The sequence below is a fragment of the Mixophyes fleayi genome, chromosome 4 (assembly GCF_038048845.1).
Source record: "Mixophyes fleayi isolate aMixFle1 chromosome 4, aMixFle1.hap1, whole genome shotgun sequence".
Lineage (NCBI taxonomy): Eukaryota > Metazoa > Chordata > Amphibia > Anura > Limnodynastidae > Mixophyes > Mixophyes fleayi.
This window is the reverse complement of record NC_134405.1, coordinates 325,324,424-325,346,124: the sequence shown is the minus strand read 5'-3', so window position 1 is coordinate 325,346,124 and position 21,701 is coordinate 325,324,424. Positions and strand designations below refer to the sequence as shown.

The 21,701-nt window shown below is 42.8% G+C and overlaps 1 protein-coding gene across 3 annotated transcripts in view; it reads left to right on the top strand.

Annotated features, from left to right (window-relative positions):
• Window positions 1-9,620: 9,620 nt before the first annotated feature.
• ARHGAP8 (Rho GTPase activating protein 8) overlaps window positions 9,621-21,701 on the top strand; it is a 74,556-nt gene continuing 62,475 nt past the window's right edge. For all 3 annotated transcript variants that reach the window (XM_075210255.1, XM_075210256.1, XM_075210254.1), the window contains exon 1: window positions 9,621-9,896. The gene's annotated coding sequence lies outside the window, so the exon portion shown is untranslated. The remainder of the gene's footprint in view (window positions 9,897-21,701) is intronic.

Genomic DNA, 21,701 nt, shown 5'->3' with positions numbered 1-21,701 from the left:
CAGACAATCTCTCCCATGTACAAAATTCAGGTCTTTGTGTAGCGGGAAAGGTAGGTTCTGTAGCAAACACTGCGCAGTCTTCACCTCTGGCTGCCCCTTTAAATATTTGCCGAATGAAGCAATTTTCTGCATGTGGTTTATGGGGAGTGCCCCCGATCCGTACAGCTCTTCCAATCAGAAGCCTCAAAATTTTGGACTCTCGCCATCACCGCCGTCTAAGCCTTGCACAAACTCATACAAACGGATACATTTATGCAAAAATCGACGAATGATGTCACAAAACAACTCTACCATCCGCACCCAGGGCTTTTTGTGCGTGCGCAGAAGTAATATCCGTATTAAACGCAGCTTGCGTCCAACTCTACAAGACCCCCATAAAGTTAATTTGGCCAATTAAACAGCTTGGTAATTCTCTTATGTTCATAAATGACAAAACAAAGAAATTAGGTTCTGAGAAACTCATCCATTGGTTTTACTGAACATTAATAGAAAATTAACATGAAAATAAACCTTATTTATATACAAAAATAAAAAAAATCTACTTCTACAAACTGGTTGCGCAGCAGCCGGTTTTAATCCTTGGAGTGATTTTCAGACAAAGCCTTTTCAATTTCAGGATGGTACCAGCATAGTAATCTTCCTGGCCATAAAGAGCGCATCCAGCAGCTGGGGGCATATAGTGATTTAAGGAGAAGAGAGAGATCGTCTTTCTGTCGGGTCCTGGTACCCTGCAGGAGAGGGTTACATTAAACCTCTCACTGCACGGAGATGTACAACACAGGTCAGGTACAACAGCAGCCAGGCTGCTCTAATGGGCTGACAATGAGCTGTCTGCAATGCAAATGTGTAACCACAAGGTCGAGACGGCAGCTGCGCTAGGAGACGGCAATAATGAAGCCCTGATGGAGACAAGGTTTGTGTGTATTTTTCCTAAGCTATTCAAAATATCATGTTCTGGTGATTACTAGAAAGACAAAAACAAGAGAAAAAAAGTTGGCTGGAGGAAATGTGTTCCCTATGAAGGTGTTTGTGACATCACAATCATCATCATTTATTTATATATCACCACTAATTGCACAGCTCTGTACAGAAAACTCACATCAGTCCCTGCCCCATTGGAGCTTACAGTCTAAATTCCCTAACATAGACACACACACAGACAGACAGGGAGACTAGGGTCAATTTGATAGCAACCAATTAACCTACCAGTATGTTTTTGGAGTGTGGGAGGAAACCGGAGCAACCGGAGGAAACCCACACGAACATAGGGAGAACATACAAACTCCACACAGATAAGGCCATGGTCAGGAATTGAACTCATGACCCCAGTGCTGTGAGGCAGAAGTGTTAACCACTGAGCCACCGTGCTGCCCAATCTCATCACCACTAAAATCACAACTCTGCTGTTCTTCAAGTTGGAGCCACTCCCACAACCTTAGATTGGATGTGGGAGGGGCTAGGTCAAGAGCTAATTTGCCTACACACAAACGACAGGTGTTGGCTGATCTAATATACTCTGTGCTTCTGTTAACCCTACCTGTGATTTTTGTCCCTTCCACCCTATCTCCAGGACATCCATGTGCGCCCAGTTTTGAAGAATGAATGCAATATGTGCTCTGACCTAGTCCAGGGTTTCCCAAATCCAGTCCGCAGGGAGCCCTAGCAGGGCAGGTTTTCCAGCTGACAAGTGAGATAATTATACCACCTGTGGATCTGTTACATTGTGTCAGTCAGTAATGAATACACCTGTGCTCCAGAAGGGAGATATGGAAAACATGCCCTGTTAGGTACTCATGAGGACTGGGTTTGGTGAACACAACCCAAGTCACATAAACCTAGTCACAAAATAGTATGACAGACTTATCAGTTACATTTCAGTACAATGCATCTCTACAAGGTGTCATTGATTTAATGATCTGTGTGGACATACGTCTTTGATCTGTTCAGTAGGACTAAGCTTTCTATACACCAAGCTGTTCATATATTATTATCCATTATTTATATACTATAACACCCATGTATTACATGCCACTGCATATCCAAAGGGGGAATTCACTTCCCTGCTATGTGCCCTGGAACGGTGGTGAAGGTTCTCAATGTAACATCACAGATCTTTCTTCACACCCCACAGAGGTAAACAGGAAAATCTGTGATGTCCGGGCAATGAAGTGCCTGGAGATAAATGCGTCCAGATGTCGCTGCGATATCCAGCAGCTCATCGTAGGGAATTGAATTCCGCCAAAGATATTTATTCAGGCGGTTCCTGCTCAGAGAAGTTTACCATCTAGATCAAGGCCATTTATCCTGCCAGTAAGTCTGTGGAACATCAAAACCCTCAGAATATGGGAAGCATATGCTGACCACTGTCTGTCTCATGCTGGTCCAATACTGGCCACTGTCTGTCTCATGCTGGTCCAATACTGGCCACTGTCTGTCTCATGCTGGCTCCAGTGCTGGCCAATGCCTGTCTCATGCTGGTTTATTGCTGACTGCTGCCTCTCTCATGCTGGCTCTAACACTGACCACTGCATGTCTCATGCTGGCTCTAACACTGACCACTGCATGTCTCATGCTGGCTCTAACACTGACCACTGCCTGTCTCATGCTGGCTCTAACACTTACCACTGCCTGCCTCATGCTGGCTCTAACACTGACCACTGCCTGCCTCATGCTGGCTCTAACACTGACCACTACCTGTCTCATGCTGGCTCTAACACTGACCACTACCTGTCTCATGCTGGCTCTAACACTGACCACTGCATGTCTCATGCTGGTCCAATACTAACCACTGCCTGTCTCATGCTGGCTCTAACACTGACCACTACCTGTCTCATGTTGGCTCTATCACTCACCACTGCCCGTCTTAAGCTGGCTCTATTATTGGAGCCCCTAATCTCGTCACATGCTGTTCTCACAGTGAAAACTACATATATGCAAAGTTGTGGCAGAATTTCACATAAATCAAGTTTTGCAACAGTACATGACGTTTTGAAAAAGTGTAAAGTTCCGGTGGTACAGTGCTGCCAGTCCGCACTGATATCTGTACATTCTGCAGAGCTTATAGTCTATAAATAGAGCAGGGACAATAGCAGAGTCTATTCAGTCTCATCTGTGGTGTGGTTGGAGGCATCCGAGTGGAACAAAAATGATCAGGGGAATTCTGTGGGGATCACTTGAGGCCAAATTTCCCCTGGAGAAACCTGATAAATCCCATGTCCCAATACAGAATGAGGAGAACATTCCATGGAGCATTCTAACCGTTTCACTCGTCTTTAGTGAGAACCTTCTCAGTACATCACAGGTGACTCAGAGAGAACCCCAGCCCGTATTAATATTTAACTATAAAGTTAATAAGCAAAGAACGACATCTAGACAAACCAGCCCTGCGATATTTACACCGGATGACTTTGGATTCCAGGAAAAACAATAAATTAACCCATGTGCTACTGGCAAAGATTCTGTATGAAATCAGATTGGCCGTCGCAATCTAGCCGGAAGTAAATTAAAACTTCTCATTAAGACTCCTCTCCTTCAAAGTGACATCACATCCCAGATAATGTGCAAGGCAAAGGGGGCAAGTATCTCATCTGTGTGGAGATTGTGTGTTCTCCCCGTGTTTGCGTGGGTTTCCTCCGGGTGCTCCGGTTTCCTCCCAAACTCCAAAAACCATACTGGTAGGTTAATTGGCTGCTATCAAAATTGACCCTAGTCTCTCTCTCTCTCTGTCTGTGTGTGTGTTAGGGAATTTATACTGTAAGCTCCAATGGGGCAGGGACTGATGTGAGTGAGTTCTCTGTACAGCGCTGCAGAATCAGTGGCGCTATATAAATAAATGGTGATGATGATGATGATGAAGTATGAAAACAGGAGCACAAAAAAGGTAGTGTAACCCATAGTCACCAATCACATTCTAACTGATATTTTTCTAGTACAGTTTAGAACATGCTATACCCGTTTATTGTGAACCAGTCTTGGTCAATGGACTCAACTGGGTGCATAACTGTTTCATCTGTTTCCCTCCTACCAACGCCACCGGTAGTTACTATGTTATATCAACCTTGGAACTTTGTGAATTTGTGGATTGCTTTAGCTGTCAGAAAAGCATCTTTAGGTGGAGCTTAGCCCAGGGTCTTTTCTAGTAAAAAGGCGTGTCGAACATGGGAAATGCAAAAATATATAACAAGAATCGTTCTGAGCAATACAACGGGATTCAGGAACATTGTGGGTTTGGCTTGTCCCCATGTTTACTTTGCTTTGGAATGTAGAGAGGTATGATGATGTGTGGTTTCTGCAGTAATATCAGCATACATGCCAGAACCGTTCAGTAATAAAACTTCTAAGTGTCAACACAGACCACAAACTTACTGATTGGACAATTGGCTTCTGACCAAAAACTGTTCCTAGTCGTCATCATCAACATTTATTCATATAGGGCCAGCAAATTCCGTAGCGCTTTACAATTGGGAACAAACATTAATAAGACAATACTGGGTAATACCTAGTGTATATGTGTGCCTGTGGGAGGGAAATTAGATTGTAAGCTCCACAGGACAGGGAGTGATGTGAAGGAACATTTTCTGCAGCTCTGTGTATCATGCATTTTATCATTAAAGAGTAATACTTATACTAATAATAACAAATTAAATAGTGAGCTCTTCACATGTTAATTTAATATTAGACATATGGGTAGGTCAGCATGTAATCTAATTATTCTCTGATGAACCCATTTATATAAAATTGACCAAGTACACATTTAATAATTCAGAGAAATAGCAAATAATCTTACAAAATATTCTACCAGATACTGAACTAAAGCCCACTGCTATAATCTTTATATTACAGAAGGATCTAAGTCCTAAACTCTGTAATTTTAGCTCCTGAAAGTAATAGCTCTGCACTCTGAGTACTACAATCACAGGAAAAGCATTATTTGTATTCAGCTGAACCCTTAATATTAACAAGATCCAAGCTCTTTCCTAAAACAAAGTCCCGTTTACCTTGCAACTCTACATTTATCATGTATCTCCCAATATCAGAGGACTCCTGACGAGTCTCTCGAAATATATCAGAGGCAGCGGCGACTTTTCTTAGCAACCTGTCAGGCCATGCGATGTCCATATATTTCTCGACTGTTAAAATATATAAGTTCAGCAAGAACCTGGTGCACAAAAATTTATGGAGGAGGAGATGTTTTTAGAATAGACTCTGGGTTGTATATTTACTAAACTGCGGGTTTGAAAAAGTGGAGATGTTGCCTATAGCAACCAATCAGATTCTAGCTGTCATTTTGCAGAATGTACTAAATAAATGTAAGCTAGAATCTGATTGGTTGCTAAAGGCAACATCTCCTCTTTTTCAAACCCGCAGTTTAGTAAATATACCCCTGGATCTTTGCAAAGCTTGACATTTATTAATATAAGTTAGAGAAATCATCCGTTCGATGAGGCACTAATAGGTCTTATTCACATAACAACAGTTTACAAAGAAATAAAAACATAATTGTCAATAATGACCACAGTGGTGAAACATTTTTTTTCACCACAATTCAGGCTGCCATTATATTTACACAGAGATAATTAGTGCATTTTTCTAAATGTATCTTATTATGTCTGTTCTAAAATTGCCCATGTACTCCTGTGAGATGAAGGCGGTGGGATTGGTGGTGTTTGAACTGCTCTCTGCGGTGATGTCATAAGTACTGTGCGTTGGAATATACTTTGATCTCTGACTAATGTGAATTTAAGAACAGGAGCAGATAGTTTGAGGGCTCTTTACACTTCATGTACTTGGACATCAAAGCATCACATGGCCGCTGGGCTCTACCCAGACCGCAGGACAGAGCTCTACAATGGTTTGGTTGTTTTGTTTTTTTGGCAATGTGACCAGGAATCACTGATCACAGACTGATGTCACTGTGACTGCTTAAATCTGAGGTAGGCAAATTAAAAATATATAGTACTTCAATGGTCAGATAGAGTAACATGTTATTCGGCGTCATAACTCACCCACTGAGCTCAAATTATCAACAAAATATATTTGTCGTCTTTTCGGAAGTGCCACAAAATGTTTAGGTAAAATTTCCCATGTTCATCTGTATTTAATTGTTAGTCTGCATTGGATAGTACAGCGGCGTACTGGTTAGTATTGCTACCTCACAGCGCTGGGGTCAGGGGTTTGATTCCAGCCATGACCCTACATATGGAAGGCTGTATATCCCCCCTCCCCCGGGCTTTGTGTTCCTCCCACAGTCTAGAAACATACGGGTAGGTTAATTGGCAGGGTCAAAACTGGACCCTAGTGTGTGTGTGGTATGGAATTTAGACTGTAAGGGGTACATTTACTAAATGGAAAAGTGATGGTGTTGCCTATAGCATCCAATCAGATTCTAGCTGTCATTTTGTAGAATGTACTAAATAAATGATAACTAGAATCTAAATGGTTGCTATAGGCAACATCTGTTACAGGCCCTGTAACGGATCCCATGTTGTCCCCTGACCAGAATAAATTCCCATTTGTTGGTTCTCCCTTTGATTCTGATAGGGCGAGTGATGTGCAATCCTACAGGTTATGCAGCGAACTAGTACATGATTGGAGAGTGACATCTTCTCACAGGCTCCACTGACCGACCAACGCAGACACACGTATACTAGGTCAGCAGCCAATTAACAGTATATTTTTCGACTGTGGGAGGAAACCCACGCAGATATGGAGAGAACATACAAACTCTACAGCTAGGTCATCATCATCACCATTTATTTATATAGCGCCACTGATTCCGCAGCGCTGTACAGAGAACTCACTCACATCAGTCCCTGCCCCATTAGAGCTTACAGTCTAAATTCCCTAACACACACACACACACACACACACACAGAGACAAGGGTCAATTTTTGATAGTAACCAATTAACCTACTAGTATGTTTTTGGAGTGTGGGAGGAAACCGGAGCACCCGGAGGAAACCCATGCAAACACAGGGAGAACATACAAACTCCACACAGATAAGGCCATGGTCGGGAATTGAACTCATGACCTCAGCGCTGTCAGGTCCCTGATTGAAACTGAACCCATGGCCCCAGCGCTGTGAGTTAGCAATACTAACTACTGTGCCCCTGTGCTGGCCACATGATCAGTGTATTGTGATGTACGTGGCGGAATGAGCGATCCAGACATTTGGTGCACAGGTCAAGCAGCAAGGCCTCTTCAGAGTGTATAGTCAAATTTGGTCTGTGTGTTGTGTGTGTGTGTGTGTGTGTGTGTGTGTTAGGGAATTTAGACTGTAAGCTCCAATGGGGCAGGGACTGATGTGAGTGAGTTCTCTGTACAGCGCTGCCGAATTAGTGGTGCTATATAAATAAATGGTGATGATGATGATTTAGACCTTGTAGAATCCTGTGAATATGATGTGTTTAGAAGAATACATCACTGTTTATAAAATGTCTAAACACCTTTTATGGAAAACCTGTTTTTTTTACAATTAGTCATTTGCACAATGTATGTATTTATTCCACACGGTGTCCTTGGGAGTGACAGGTCCTACAAGGGAGATGTTTATCTGAAATTCCTTATAGAAAACAAAGTCTGTTCTCTCTAAATTCCACCCTCCCCCTCGATCAGCAGCCCATATCCCCCCCCATTCACCTCCACACCCCCCCCCCCCATACACACATCCACCCTCTTTATCAGCTGATGACAATATAACCTTATTTTGAAATCACAGTAAGTGCATTCTTCCTCCTCACCTCCTCATGTAATAATGAGATTGTCTTAATGCATTCAATTATTCATCACCAAATACTGAGGGCAATCTTCACAGAGGAACAACACCATCACGTTTAATTTAATAGTTTAACGCTACGCTCACTCCCAGGGGTGACTGACGCCTGCAGTAACTCAAGATAACTGTTTACTGTATTAGTAAATATAAATTACACACAAAAAGCTAAATAGTTTAGACACAAGATACCTGAAAATTATTTGTAGACTACAGAGGCGACATAGTAAAGGAAAACTACAAGAGATAAGGACAACTTGGTCAGAAAACTGTTGAGAAAAGCTGCTATTATTTGCTGTAAAGTTTAAGTGCAACACTTTGTACGTTTAAAGAACTAAACATATATATTCCTCAGTGTTTGTCTTTCTTTTACTTGGTATTAATATATAATGTCAGAACTATAGATAATCCTAATCAAATTTTGTATCTTTTCCAATGATAGCTGGTGGGACGTGGAAGCTCACATATTGCAAAGTTGGACAATTCTGCAGTTTTCAGATTGTCTAACTAAGGTTGGGTGCATATTACAGAAAATGTGTCCTGACGTGGGATCGTTAACGATTTTACCAACGACTGAAAGTGCCGATCAGCATGATCATTGGTTCTAGTGCCTGGAAACTCCCCTCCAAGCCTGGCGCACTCTATAATTGAGGTGGCTGGACCCTGCCCCCACTTCACACAGCTCTGCTTGAAAAGGGAGAGCTGCGTGCACCTAACAGTAGTGCACGCAGCATTGCCCATGTATATTATAGGGATAGGAAGAGTTGGAGAGCAGCCAAGCACTGTCTAATATTATAGCCACGCCCCCATGCATGCTGGTCACGCCCACTGGTGGCTTGGTGTGGAAACCCCCCTATACAAATCCTGCGTTTGCCCCTGCACTATACACGTTTTACAAGATTTACCTTCAGATCTGTGCTCTTCATCTGTCATAACCATCGGCTGAAAGATCCTGCCTCTGCACACTCCATAGAGATCTATGGACACCGCCGATTCTGAGTGCTTACACACTGCAGGATTGATTCAACATCGTTCCATCATTTCTAAAGATTTTTAGTCCGGCTATAAAATCAAACAATACAATGTGCTTTGCTACCATAAAACATGATTGTTGGAGCGTACACACTAAACGGTAATTTATCCTGTGATTGGCACAATAATCAGCTGAAAACAAGAGTGCCCTGCAAACGTGCCATCAAATTAATAAGGATAGGAAAGCAAACCAGCAAAAACTCAAAGCAAAAAAATAGACAACAAATAAAAATACACAAGTGTGTATACTGTACCATTTAACAGTATTTTAATTATAATCTTTAACATAATCATTAATGTGCTTGAAGTTTAACAGAATCCCAAATAGATTTAAACAAAGTTGTCTACAGCCCAAAACTGCAACAGGTAAAACTGACACTCTATTTACTTTGTCATTATCCAGACGTGCATGGATAATGTTGGCATGTCAGACATCTCATTTCAAAATACTTGTTTTTCTGCAATAGCAACCAATGATAAGCACAGGTACAAGTGCTACAAACGTTTGCAGAGAACAGAATGCACCAGATAATCACCTGCATCTCTCTCTTAGGTCTATGTCTGCACAAGTATCACACCGCACAGTGTTTGTCAATAAAGATTCTGCTGCGATTCCGTTGTTGTTGTTTTCTGCGCGTCAGAAATCAGCTGCGTTTTACAGAACCTCAGTGGATGTCTCTCATGAATGAAAAGTATTCACAATAGCAGAGCTGGCAAATAAAATGCAACAAAGCCATCAATGAAGTCATGATTTATGGGCTTGACTGACTCCATGGAACTCTGCTTCTGAAACCACTGGGTGTCGCAGGCGACTTGTCGCAGAGTCCCGGGCTGGGAGGCAGGGAAGGGAGGAATGCAGACTGTGGGTGGATTTTATGTTCACCTATAGTTTGTACAGCATGTGCATCAGCCCCTCCTGCACTGGACACACATGTATGTACACTGAATAAGCCACATACAGATCCACAGGCTGGAGCCACCTGGGGGCCATCTCTGAATGCTTAGAGCTCAGGAGGGTGACATTGCGATTCCTGGCACAAGACGGGGACTTATTGCAAAATATCTATCAGGAAGTAGGACACAGGGTATCAGGTAACTGCAGTACAGTATGGATGTGTCTGTGCAATCTATAAGGGATCTATTTAGTTGTCTGTCCTACCAGGGGAGCTGTCTTCTACTCTTTTTGGACATACTCAAAAAGTTTCCAGACTTAAATATCAAGTGTTTTACCTAAACATGGACTGGATGGGTCTATAAGCGGCTGGGCCTATGAACAAAGGCTATCTGTATTTTTTTTTAGAACCTAAAAACCAGAGCATAACTCACATGTCCATAGAAGGATGTGTTCAGGGGCTGGGAGGATATCTGTCCCCCTGGGCAGGTCTGGGTTAACTTGAGCTGGGTCATTGGGGCACCTGCATTGTTTTTGTTCCTTTGAAATGTTCCTAATAGGCTGCAGAGTGTGAAATAGATTACAAGGTTGTGTACTTTTTGCTGTGTTTATAGACATGTAAGCAGACCTCAGCAGGCTGTTAGATAAGTGATAAAACAATCAGCTAAGCATAACACAACGTTCTAAATCACTTAACAGAGAATCAAGTCTATCAATTAAAGTAGTAGTAATATGCAGGGTGGGCAGTACTGTGAATTGTAAAGCCACACTATGGGGCATATTCAGTTGTTGGCGGTTTCCGCCGCGGGAAAAAGTATTACCGTTAATACTAGCCGGATTTCAGCTCGCAGCTCCCTGAGCCGCGAGCTAAAATCCAGCGTGAAAAACTACCGTAATGACGGTAATAGTGCGCAGGGAGCGTTACTTTTGTCCGTAGCACCAACAATTGAATACGCCCTTAAATAGGAGGAGTTTATCCATACAGAGATACAAGGTAATTCAAAAACTGTTTTGGAAAAAGGGACAGGCATATGTGTTTAAAAGTGTGGCAAAGACTGTAGGATTAATAGGAAATAGGACTGTAATTACTAGGGATGTGCACCGGCCACTTTTGGTGTTTCGTGTTTTGTGTTTTGGGTTCGGATTTGCTTGAGGTATTGGGTTCGGATTTGTTTCGCAAAACACCTGACGAAAGGTTTTGGTTCGGATTTAAGGTTTTGGATTCGGATTTATTTTGAAAAAAGCATAAAAAGTGTTAAAATCAAGTTGTTTTTGTTTATTTTCACTCCTACGCTATTATTAACCTCAATAACATTCAATAACAATCATTTCCACTAATTTCCAGTCTATTCTGAACACCTCACAATATTGTTTTTAGTCCAAAACGTTTCACCGAGGTAGCTTTCTGGACTGCATAGTGGAGTGGTCCCGGTACCCAATTTGGTACCGGGGCCACAATACCTCCTCCGACTTTCAAGTGTAGTGTTTCTAAGTTATAAACCCTACAGTAGTTCGAGCACGTCAATACCTCTTGTTTTAGATGACCATGGTACTGAGCATTCATCATTGAGATCCCATCAAGTATGTGAAAGACAGACAGGGTCGAAGTGTTATTTGTTGACTTTGTTAACCAAAAAACTGTCCTTGTTGCAAATATTCGTGCAATGAAGAGTGACTTTTTCATTTAAAGGATCAAGCTTTCATGTGTAGTGTTTCTAAGTTATAAACACTACAGTAGTTCGAGGACGTCAATACCTCTTTTTTTTTTTATTCCTGGGCATTTAACTTTTGGTTTAATTTGTTTAATTGGTTTTAATTTTGTTTTACTTTGTGCTCATGGCAAACGACTGTTGAACGGTCACATAATGCCAAAAAATGAGTTGCAAGATGGAATTGTCCTTGGGACCTCCGACCCACCCTTATGTTGTTGAAATAGGACATGCACACTTTAACAAACCAATCATTTCAGCGACAGGGCCTACCAAACAACTGTGGCTGAAATGATTGGTTTGTTTGGGCCCCCACACCAGAAAAGCTATTCATCTCTCCCTGTACAAACTCAACTGGCTCTACTGAGGCAAGATGTCGTCCTTATCCTCAGATTCCTCGCCCCCTTCAGTGTGTACTTCCTCCTCCTCACACATTATCAATTCGTCCCCGCTGGACTCCACAACCACAGGTCCCTCTGTACTATCTGGAGGGCAGTGCTGTACTTGATTGAGTAATTGATAATTCATTTTTATGAACATCATTTTTTCAACGTTCTGAGGAAGCAACCTCCTTCGCCGCTCACTGACCAGGTTCCCCGCTGCACTAAAAACTCTTTCCGAGTACACACTGGAGGGGGGACAACTCAGGTAAAATAGAGCCAGTTTGTACAGGGGCTTCCAAACTGCCTTTTTTTTTCCTGCCAGTAACAATATGGACTGTCTGACATGTCTATTTGGATGGTGTCAGCAAAATAATCCTCCACCATTTTTTCTATTGTGACAGCATCCAATGCAGCGACAGTAGACATGTCTGCAATGGTTGGCAGGTCCTTCAGTCCGGACCAGATGTTATCAGCATCCCCGCCAGCGCCTCTTTTATGAAAACTGAGCTTTTTCCTCGCAGCCACAGATGTGGAAGAAAATGAGGGTGGAGCTGTTGGCATGTCACGGTCCTCTTCAGAGGACAATCTCCTGACCAGCAGGTCTTTGCACCGCTGTAGACTTGTGTCCGCCGGAAACAGAGACACAACATACGCTTTAAACCGAGGATCGAGAACGGTGGCCAGAATGTATTCCTCTGACTTTAAAAGAGTGACCACCCTCTGATCCTGGCAAAGCGTACGAAGGGCTACATCCACAAGAGCTACATGCTTGGTGGAATCGCAATGGTTTACCAGCTCCTCCCTCACTTTCTTCAGCTGCTTCTGCAAAAGCCTGATCAGGGGAATCACCTGACTCAAGCTGGCAGTGTCGGAACTGACTTCTCGTGTGGCAAGTTCAAATGGCTGCAGAACCTTGCACAACACGGAAATCAATCTCCAGTGCGCTTGACTCAGGCGCATCCCCACTCCTTTGCCTATGTCGTAGGTGGCTGTGTAGGCTTGAATGGCCTTTTGCTGCTCCTCCATCCTCTGCAGCATATAGAGGGTAGAGTTCCAGCGCGTAACAACCTCTTGTTTGAGGTGATGGCAGGCAGTTTCAGACTTTTTTGATGGTGCTCCAGTCTGCGGTAGGCACTGGCAATTTTAAGAGCACTGAGGACACTTGCTCGTACTTCTCTGTACATCTTTGGTATCGCCTGCCTAGTGAAGTGGAATCTCGACGGGATTTGGTACCGGGGACACAATACCTCCATCAACCTTCTAAATCCCACTCCACTGATGGCGGACACCGGGCGCACGTATAACACCAACATAGCAGTTACAGCCGCAATTATACGCTTTGCAATAGGGTGACTACTATCGTATTTTGTGGTCATGGCAAACGACTGTTGGACGGTCAATTGTTTTGTGAAAGACGTAGCGGTCTTACGAATTCCCCTCTGGGAAGATGACCGACTAACAGCAGCAACAGCAGCAGTGGCAGTAGTAGGCGTACCGCTGCAGGATTCCTCGGATGAATCCCGTATTGAAGAGGACTCAGTCTGGCTGGTGACTTGGGCTGCAGGACTCAATCTGATGGAGATCATGGAGGAAGTTGACGAGGAGGGTGTTGCTGGTGTGTATCCAACAGGACCAAGGGATTTAGGTGTCCCTGTACTGATGACGGTCCTAGCCCCAGTTCCTGAACTAACCACTGAACTATGAAGGTTATTCAGGTGACGTATAAGGGAGGATGTCCCTAGGTGGGCAAGATCCTTACCCCTGCTTATTTGAGCTTTACATAAGCTACATATGGCCATACATTGGTTGGCCGGATTTGGATAAAAATAACTCCAGACTGAAGAGGTGCATTTTTTGGTCTTCTGACCAGGCATGACGATGGGCTTTTTCATCCCATGGACATCAGCTGTTTCCCCCCCCTGGTGCCTCATTTACAATAACCACATCACCATCCTCATCATCAAGTTCCTCCACAGCGCCAGCTACATCAATAGCCTCCTCCCGAGCCACCTCTTCCCGTACAGTGATGGGAAGGTCAGGCTTGACAACCACCAACACCCTTGGACTCGCCTTGGGGATTTGTGATAATTTCTCTTAAAGGCAGAGTTGTTTGCTGTTTTATTGCTGACAGCATAACTCTCTTCAATTTTTTGTTGGGGGGGGGGGAGGAGGAGGAGGGCTAAGATCCTTGGGTGAAGCTAAACCACTAGTCATGAACACGGGCCAGGGCCTAAGCCGTTCCTTGCCACTCCGTGTCGTAAATGGCATATTGGCAACTTTACGTTTTTCCTCAGATGTTTTAAATTTCCTTTTTTTGCTAATTTTATTGAACTTTGGCTTTTTGGATTTTACATGCCCTCTACTAGGAGATTGGGCATCAGCCTTGGCAGATGACGTTGATGGCATTTCATCGTCTATGTCATGACTAGTGGCAGCAGCTTCAGCATTAGGAGGAAGTGGGTCTTGATCTTTCCCTACTTTATCCTCCAAATTTTTGGTCTCCATTATATGTAGCACAAGATACTGCAGAATGTGTGAACTTGGTAATATTGCAGTACCAATGGACTTATACTGCAGGATTGTTTTTGGATATTTTTTTTTTATTTATTTTTTTTTATAATTATTTTTTTGTAATTTTTTTAAAAAAATGTTTTTAAAATTTTTAATAACTTGGGAATAATGGGGAAATAACAATGCCCTTAGAAAGACAGAGCACAGGACACAGCAACACTGGACTGAACAGGACACAGCACAGGACCCAGCAGCACCACTGAACTCAGAAGGACACAGCACAGAACACAGCACCACTGGACTGAACAGGACACAGTACAGGACCCAGCAGCACAACTGAACTCAGAAGGACACAGCACAGGACACAGCACCACTGGACTGAACAGAACACAGCACAGCACAGCACAGAACTGAAGAGCACAGCACAGCACAGCACAGAACTGAACAGCACAGCACAGCACAGCACAGAACTGAACAGCACGAGATATAGCAGGACAGAGGACCACCTAACACACCCTCCCTCTACCCTGATCAATGCCCGAGTGAAGATGGCGGCGACTAGCGGGGAATTTATAGAATACAAGTATCGCGAGATCCGACAGCGGGATTATGACTCAGAGCCTCGGTTTCAGTTTTGCAATTGGCGGGAATACCCGGATCTGTCTCGGATCCGGCTCGGATCGGCAACGTTCGGGTGGGCTCGGATTTCAGAAATCCGAGTGCGCTCATCTCTAGTAATTACCAATAATATTTGGGATTATTTGCAAAGTGCAGGTACCTAGCTGTGCTCTCTTGTATGCAGTGCAGCATTTTATACAAATGAGAGCATCTCCCAAGTATATATACGTATATACTAGTATATACCTTTCCAGGCCACCGTATGGAGGAATAAAGCATAGGATTACTGTCATTAGGTTACATACACACTGGACAAAGCTTTTTTATCACATGGAAAACACAAGTGAGAATGCATATATGCAGCATTTGTTTATGAATGTGTGTAATGTGCAGTTGATACGTGTTTACAGGTGCGTACATACTACAGTTTTTTAAAAATGCAACAACATTTTGGTGAAGTCATACTCATGTATATGTAGACACTCATATGTCAACAAAGTTTAAATGCACAGAAAAGCACAAGTATATACAAGGGGTATATTTACTAAACTGCAGGTTTGAAAAAGTGGAGATGTTACCTATAGCAACCAATCAGATTCTAGCTGTCATTTTGTAGAATGTACTAAATAAATGACAGCTGGGGGTAAATGTATTAACCTCCGGGTTCTGCAACACCCGCGAGTTCGGCGTCTTCAGCGCTTAAATTTAAAGCGGCGCTGCCTTGTAAAGGGAAGTTTCCTTTTACAAGGCAGCGCCGCTTTAAATTTAAGCGCCGAAGACGCCGAACTTGCGGGTGTTGAAGAACCTGGAGGTTAATACATTTACCCCCTAGAATCTGATTGGTTGCTATAGGCAACATCTCCACTTTTTCAAACCCGCAGTTTAGAAAATATACCCCATAGTCTTATTTAGTACAGTGATTTATTTTTCCCCCATCCATTTATTTGTGCATAATTTGTGTTTGAATTGCATGTTAAACACTGATTTTCAATGCAGACGATTACTTAGCTTTAATGACCAAATTACCGTGGCTTTCCATGGTACATACCTGCTTTCAATGGTCTATAAATAGTTCAGCTCAGGTGATTGCCTCTGGAAAATAAGTGTGAAAACCAGAAGAAGATTATTCTCTCACAGTGGAAAGGGATAAGGTATGTTGGAGATTTATCCAGTGTGGTAACTGGATATTTAAGGCAGTTTTAGGGCGTTTAAGGAAAGAGAAGAGAATCCTACTGGTCCAGCATAACACGTGTGTTTATTATTTATTTTCATTTTTGTCATATAACCGCCACAGCCCTTAGTTAGCGGATGCCATGGAACTATGCCATAAACCAGGCCTGGACGACCTGCGTCTCTCCTGGTGTTGTGGTACTACAAGACCCAGCACGCTCTGTCAGCCAACAGCAGATGCTGGGACTTGTAGTTTCTCAACAACTGGAGTGCCGCAGGTTGCCTAGGCCTGTAATAAGCTACTCCTATTGATTATCCCAGTTCCGTATTTTCAACGTGTTCACTCCACCTCCACATTTTATTGGCTTGAAATTTACCTCCTAGAACCTTTTACTAAGAAAATTGCTCTATCATACAGTTCCTTCTGTGCTTTTGAGCCATGTATTTATTAGGGATGAGCGCGCTCGGATTTCTGAAATCCGAGCCCACCCGAACGTTGCGGATCCGAGTCGGATCCGAGACAGATCCGGGTATTGGCGCCAAATTCAAAAGTGAAACTGAGGCTCTGACTCATAATCCCGTTGTCGGATCTCGCGATACTCGGATCCTATAAATTCCCCGCTAGTCGCCGCCATCTTCACTCGGGCATTGATCAGGGTAGAGGGAGGGTGTGTTAGGTGGTCCTCTGTGCTGTTTAGTTCTGTGCTGTTTAGTTCTGTGCTGTTTAGTTCTGTGCTGTTTAGTTCTGTGCTGTTTAGTTCTGTGCTGTTTAGTTCTGTGCTGTGCTGTGCTGTGCTGTGCTGTGCTGTGTTCTGCAGTATCAGTCCAGTGGTGCTGTGTGCTGTGCTCTGTCCTTCTGAGGTCAGTGGTGCTGCTGGGTCCTGTGCTGTGTCCTGTTCAGTCCAGTGGTGCTGTGTCCTGTGCTCTGTGCTTCTAAGGGCATAGTTATTTCCCCAATATTCCCCTGTGTTTAAAAAAATAAAAAAAAGTTTTTTTAAAAAATACCAAAAACTACTTTAATATTTTTTAATTACCACAAAATTTTCACAACCAATCCTGCAGTATAAGCCCATTGGTACTGCAATATTACCAAGTTCACACATTCAGCAGTAAAAGTCCAGTGGTACTGCAATATTACAAAGTTTACACATTCTGCAGTATCAGTCCAGTGGTGCTGTGTCCTGTGCTCTGTCCTGCTGAGTTCCGTAGTGCTGCTGGGTCCTGTGCCGTGTCCTGTTCAGTCCAGTGGTGCTGTGTCCTGTGCTCTGTGCTTCTAAGGGCATAGTTATTTCCCCATTACTCCCAAGTTTTTAAAAAATAAAAAAAAAGTAAAAAATAATAAAAAATTAAAAAAAAAAAAAATATATAATAATTATAACCAAATTTGCAAAACCAATCCAGCATTATAAGTCCATTGGTACTGCAATATTACCAAGTTCACACATTCTGCAGTATCTTGTGCTACATATAATGGAGAGCAAAAATTTGGAGGATAAAGTAGGGAAAGATCAAGACCCACTTCCTCCTAATGCTGAAGCTGCTGCCACTAGTCATGACATAGACGATGAAATGCCATCAACGTCGTCTGGCAAGCACGATGCCCAATCTCCTAGTACAGGGCATGTAAAATCCAAAAAGCCCAAGTTCTCAAAAAACAGCAAAAAAAGAAACTTAAAATCATCTGAGGAGAAACGTAAAGTTGGCAATATGCCAATTACGACAAGTAGTGGCAAGGAACGGCTTAGGCCCTGTCCCGTGTTCATGACTAGTGGTCCAACTTCACCCAAGGATCAAAGCCCTCCTCCCCCCCCCTACAAAAAATTTAAGAGAGTTATGCTGTCAGCAACAACAACAAAACAGCAAAGAACTCTGCCTTCTAAACAGATGACATCACAAATCCCCAAGGCGAGTCCAAGGGTGTTGTTGGTTGTGAACCCTGACCTTCCCATCACTGTACGGGAAGAGGTGACTCCATCCAGCATTTGCAGCACGCCCTCTGCATATGCTGGAAGGATCACCCACAGTCCAGTTACAGATTTGGCTAATGAAGGTGTGAATGTTGTGCACTGGGAGGAGGATATTGATGTAGCTGGCGCTGAGGAGGATGTTGATGATTATGATGCAGACAGATACCAAATTGCATTTCTCAATTTCTATTTATATTCTAGATTATATAACGGCTGAAAAGTTTTCTGTTTTACTCCTAGTGGAGAGGGGATCTGATGCAGACAGATACCAAACTGCCTTTGTCCATTTCTTTGTATATTTGAATTGCTAGTTCTACAGTCTATGCAGGCTGCTTTATTTATATTCAACTACAAGTGTAGGGCGGGGGGGGGGGGCATAGATAGCCACCAAAGTAACGTGGTCCATTTAATTTCACTTTCTAGCTCCACAGTCTGTGCAGCCTGCTTTTTTTTATCTTCAAAGTATTTATATTTACAAGCCTTGCAATCTAAATTAACTAGAGGTAGTGACGTGGTAGAACTCCAAAAGGCAGTTTGGAAGCCCCTGTACAAACTGGCTCTATTTTTTAACTGAGTTGTCCCCCCTCCAGTGTGTACTCGGAAAGAGTTTTTAGTGCAGCGGGGAACCTGGTCAGTGAGCGGCGAAGGAGGTTGCTTCCTCACAACGTTGAAAAAATGATGTTTATAAAAATGAATAATCAATTCCTCAATGAAGTACAGCACTGCCCTCCAGACAGTACAGAGGGACTGTGGTTGTGGAGTCCAGCGGGGACGAATTGATAATGTGTGAGGAGGAGGAAGTACACACTGTAGGGGGAGAGGAATCAGAGGTTGAGGATAAGGACGACATCTTTCCTCAGTAGAGCCTGTTTAGTTTGTACAGGGAGAGATGAATTGTTTTATTGGTGTGGGGGCCCAAACAAACCAATCATTTCAGCCACAGTTGTTTGGTAGGCCCTGTCGCTGAAATGATTGGTTTGTTAAAGTGTGCATGTCCTATTTCAACAACATAAGGGTGGGTGGGAGGGCCCAAGGACAATTCCATCTTGCAACTTTTTTTTTGGCATTATGTGACCATTCAACAGTCGTTTGCCATGTTCAAAAAGTAAAAGAAAATGCCAACAAATTCAATAAATTAAATCAAAAGTTAAATGCCCTGTCATTATTTAAAACAAGAGGTTTTGACGTGCTAGAATTAGTGTAGTGTTAAGATGTTATAAACACTACACTTGGAAATTGGAGGAGGTAATGTGGCCCCGGTATCAAATTGGGTACCGGGGCCACCCCACTATGCAGTCCAGATACTTGTTTGGTGGAATTCCGACACGTGGAGGGTTTTTTAATTATATTGTGGCCTCGGTACCAAATTGTGTACCGGGGCCACCACACTACGCAGTCAAGATACTTGTTTGGTGGAATTCAGACCAGTTGAGGGTTTTATTATTATATTGTGTGGACCACTCTATCTATACCACACTACAACTCTATACCACTCTATTTCCTACTTTAATTCTATTTAATTCTATTTCCTACTTTAATTCTATTACTAATTAATTAACATAAAGAGGAACAAAAAAAACCAATTTTACCAAAAGTATAATATGACTTAGACTTACAAACACTACACTTGAAAGATCGTGCCTTTAAATGAAAAAGTAAGTCTTCATTGCACGACTATGTGCAACAGGGACAGTTTTTTTCTTTACAAAGTCAACTAATAACACTTGGACCCTGTCTGTCTTTAACATACTTAATGGGATCTCAATGACGAATTGTCTGTAGCATGTTTGGAGGAGGTATTGTGGCCCCGGTATCAAGTTGGGTACCGGGGCCACCCCACTACGCAGTCCAGATACTTGTTTGGTGGAATTCTGACACGTGGAGGGTGTATTTATTTTATTGTGGCCCCGGTATCAAGTTGGGTACCGGGGCCACCCCACTACGCAGTCCAGATACTTGTTTGGTGGAATTCTGACACGTGGAGGGTTTTTTAATTATATTGTGGCCTCGGTACCAAATTGTGTACCGGGGCCACCACACTACGCAGTCAAGATAGATAGATGCGTATCATAGATAAAGTACATTCAGTGGTGTGGGGCAAATTGAAAAATATTCAAAATGCACTGACATTATCAAAAACAAGAGGTTGTCACACGCTAAAACTCCAACATGTATATGATGGAGAGGATGGAGGAGCAGCCGTATGTGTAGTGTAATGCAGACCTGTTGAAGGTTTTTTATATATTTTATTGTGGTGCCCAGTGCCCACTCCTCTACGCAGTCCAGGTACATTTATTGGTGCGATTCATAAAAGTTCAGGGTTTTTAATATATTGTGGTGACCCACTCCTCTACGCAGTCCAGGTACAATTATTGGTGCGAATCATAAAAGTTCAGGGTTTTTAATATATTGTGGTGACCCACTCCTCTACGCAGTCCAGGTACATTTATTGGTGCGATTCATAAAAGTTCAGGGTTTTTAATATATTGTGGTGACCCACTCCTCTACGCAGTCCAGGTACATTTATTGGTGCGAATCAAACAAGTTGATGGTTTTCTTATTATATATATTGTGGTGACCCACTCCTCTACGCAGTCCAGGTACATTTATTGGTGCGATTCATAAAAGTTCAGGGTTTTTAAGATATTGTGGTGACCCACTCCTCTACGCAGTCCAGGTACAATTATTGGTGCGATTCATAAAAGTTCAGGGTTTTTAATATATTGTGGTGACCCACTCCTCTACGCAGTCCAGGTACATTTATTGGTGCGATTCATAAAAGTTCAGGGTTTTTAATATATTGTGGTGACCCACTCCTCTACGCAGTCCAGGTACATTTATTGGTGCGATTCATAAAAGTTCTGGGTTTTTAATATATTGTGGTGACCCACTCCTCTACGCAGTCCAGGTACATTTATTGGTGCGATTCATAAAAGTTCAGGGTTTTTAATATATTGTGGTGACCCACTCCTCTACGCAGTCCAGGTACAATTATTGGTGCGAATCATAAAAGTTCAGGGTTTTTAAGATATTGTGGTGACCCACTCCTCTACGCAGTCCAGAAAGATACCTTTTTGCAACGTTTTGGACTAATAACTATATTGTGAGGTGTTCAGAATACACTGTAAATTAGTGGAAATGCTTGTTATTGAATGTTATTGAGGTTAATAATAGCCTAGGAGTGAAAATAAGCCCAAAAACTTGATTTTTAAACTTTTTATGTTTTTTTCAAAAAAAATCCGAATCCAATACCTTAAATCCGAACCGAGACCTTTCGTCAAGTGTTTTGCGAGACAAATCCGAACCTCAAAAATAACGAAAATCCGGATCCAAAACACAAAACACGAGACCTCAAAAGTCGCCGGTGCACATCCCTAGTATTTATATAATCAGGCAGAGACGTATAATTGGTTGCCCAGGAAACCTCTGCTTAGCTCTCTGCATTGGATACACCTGCGCACAGACTTGTATTGTGCCTGAGGATACATACCTGTGTTCCTAGGGTGTCGGTATGTCAATGAGATCGCTGACAGGCGGAGCATGGAGGCGGGGCTAAGCACATATTCCTGAATAGGGGGAGGAGTCACATGGTAAGTGATGCACATTATAACCACACAGGGTTCCATTATGTCTTGTGTGCCTATGAT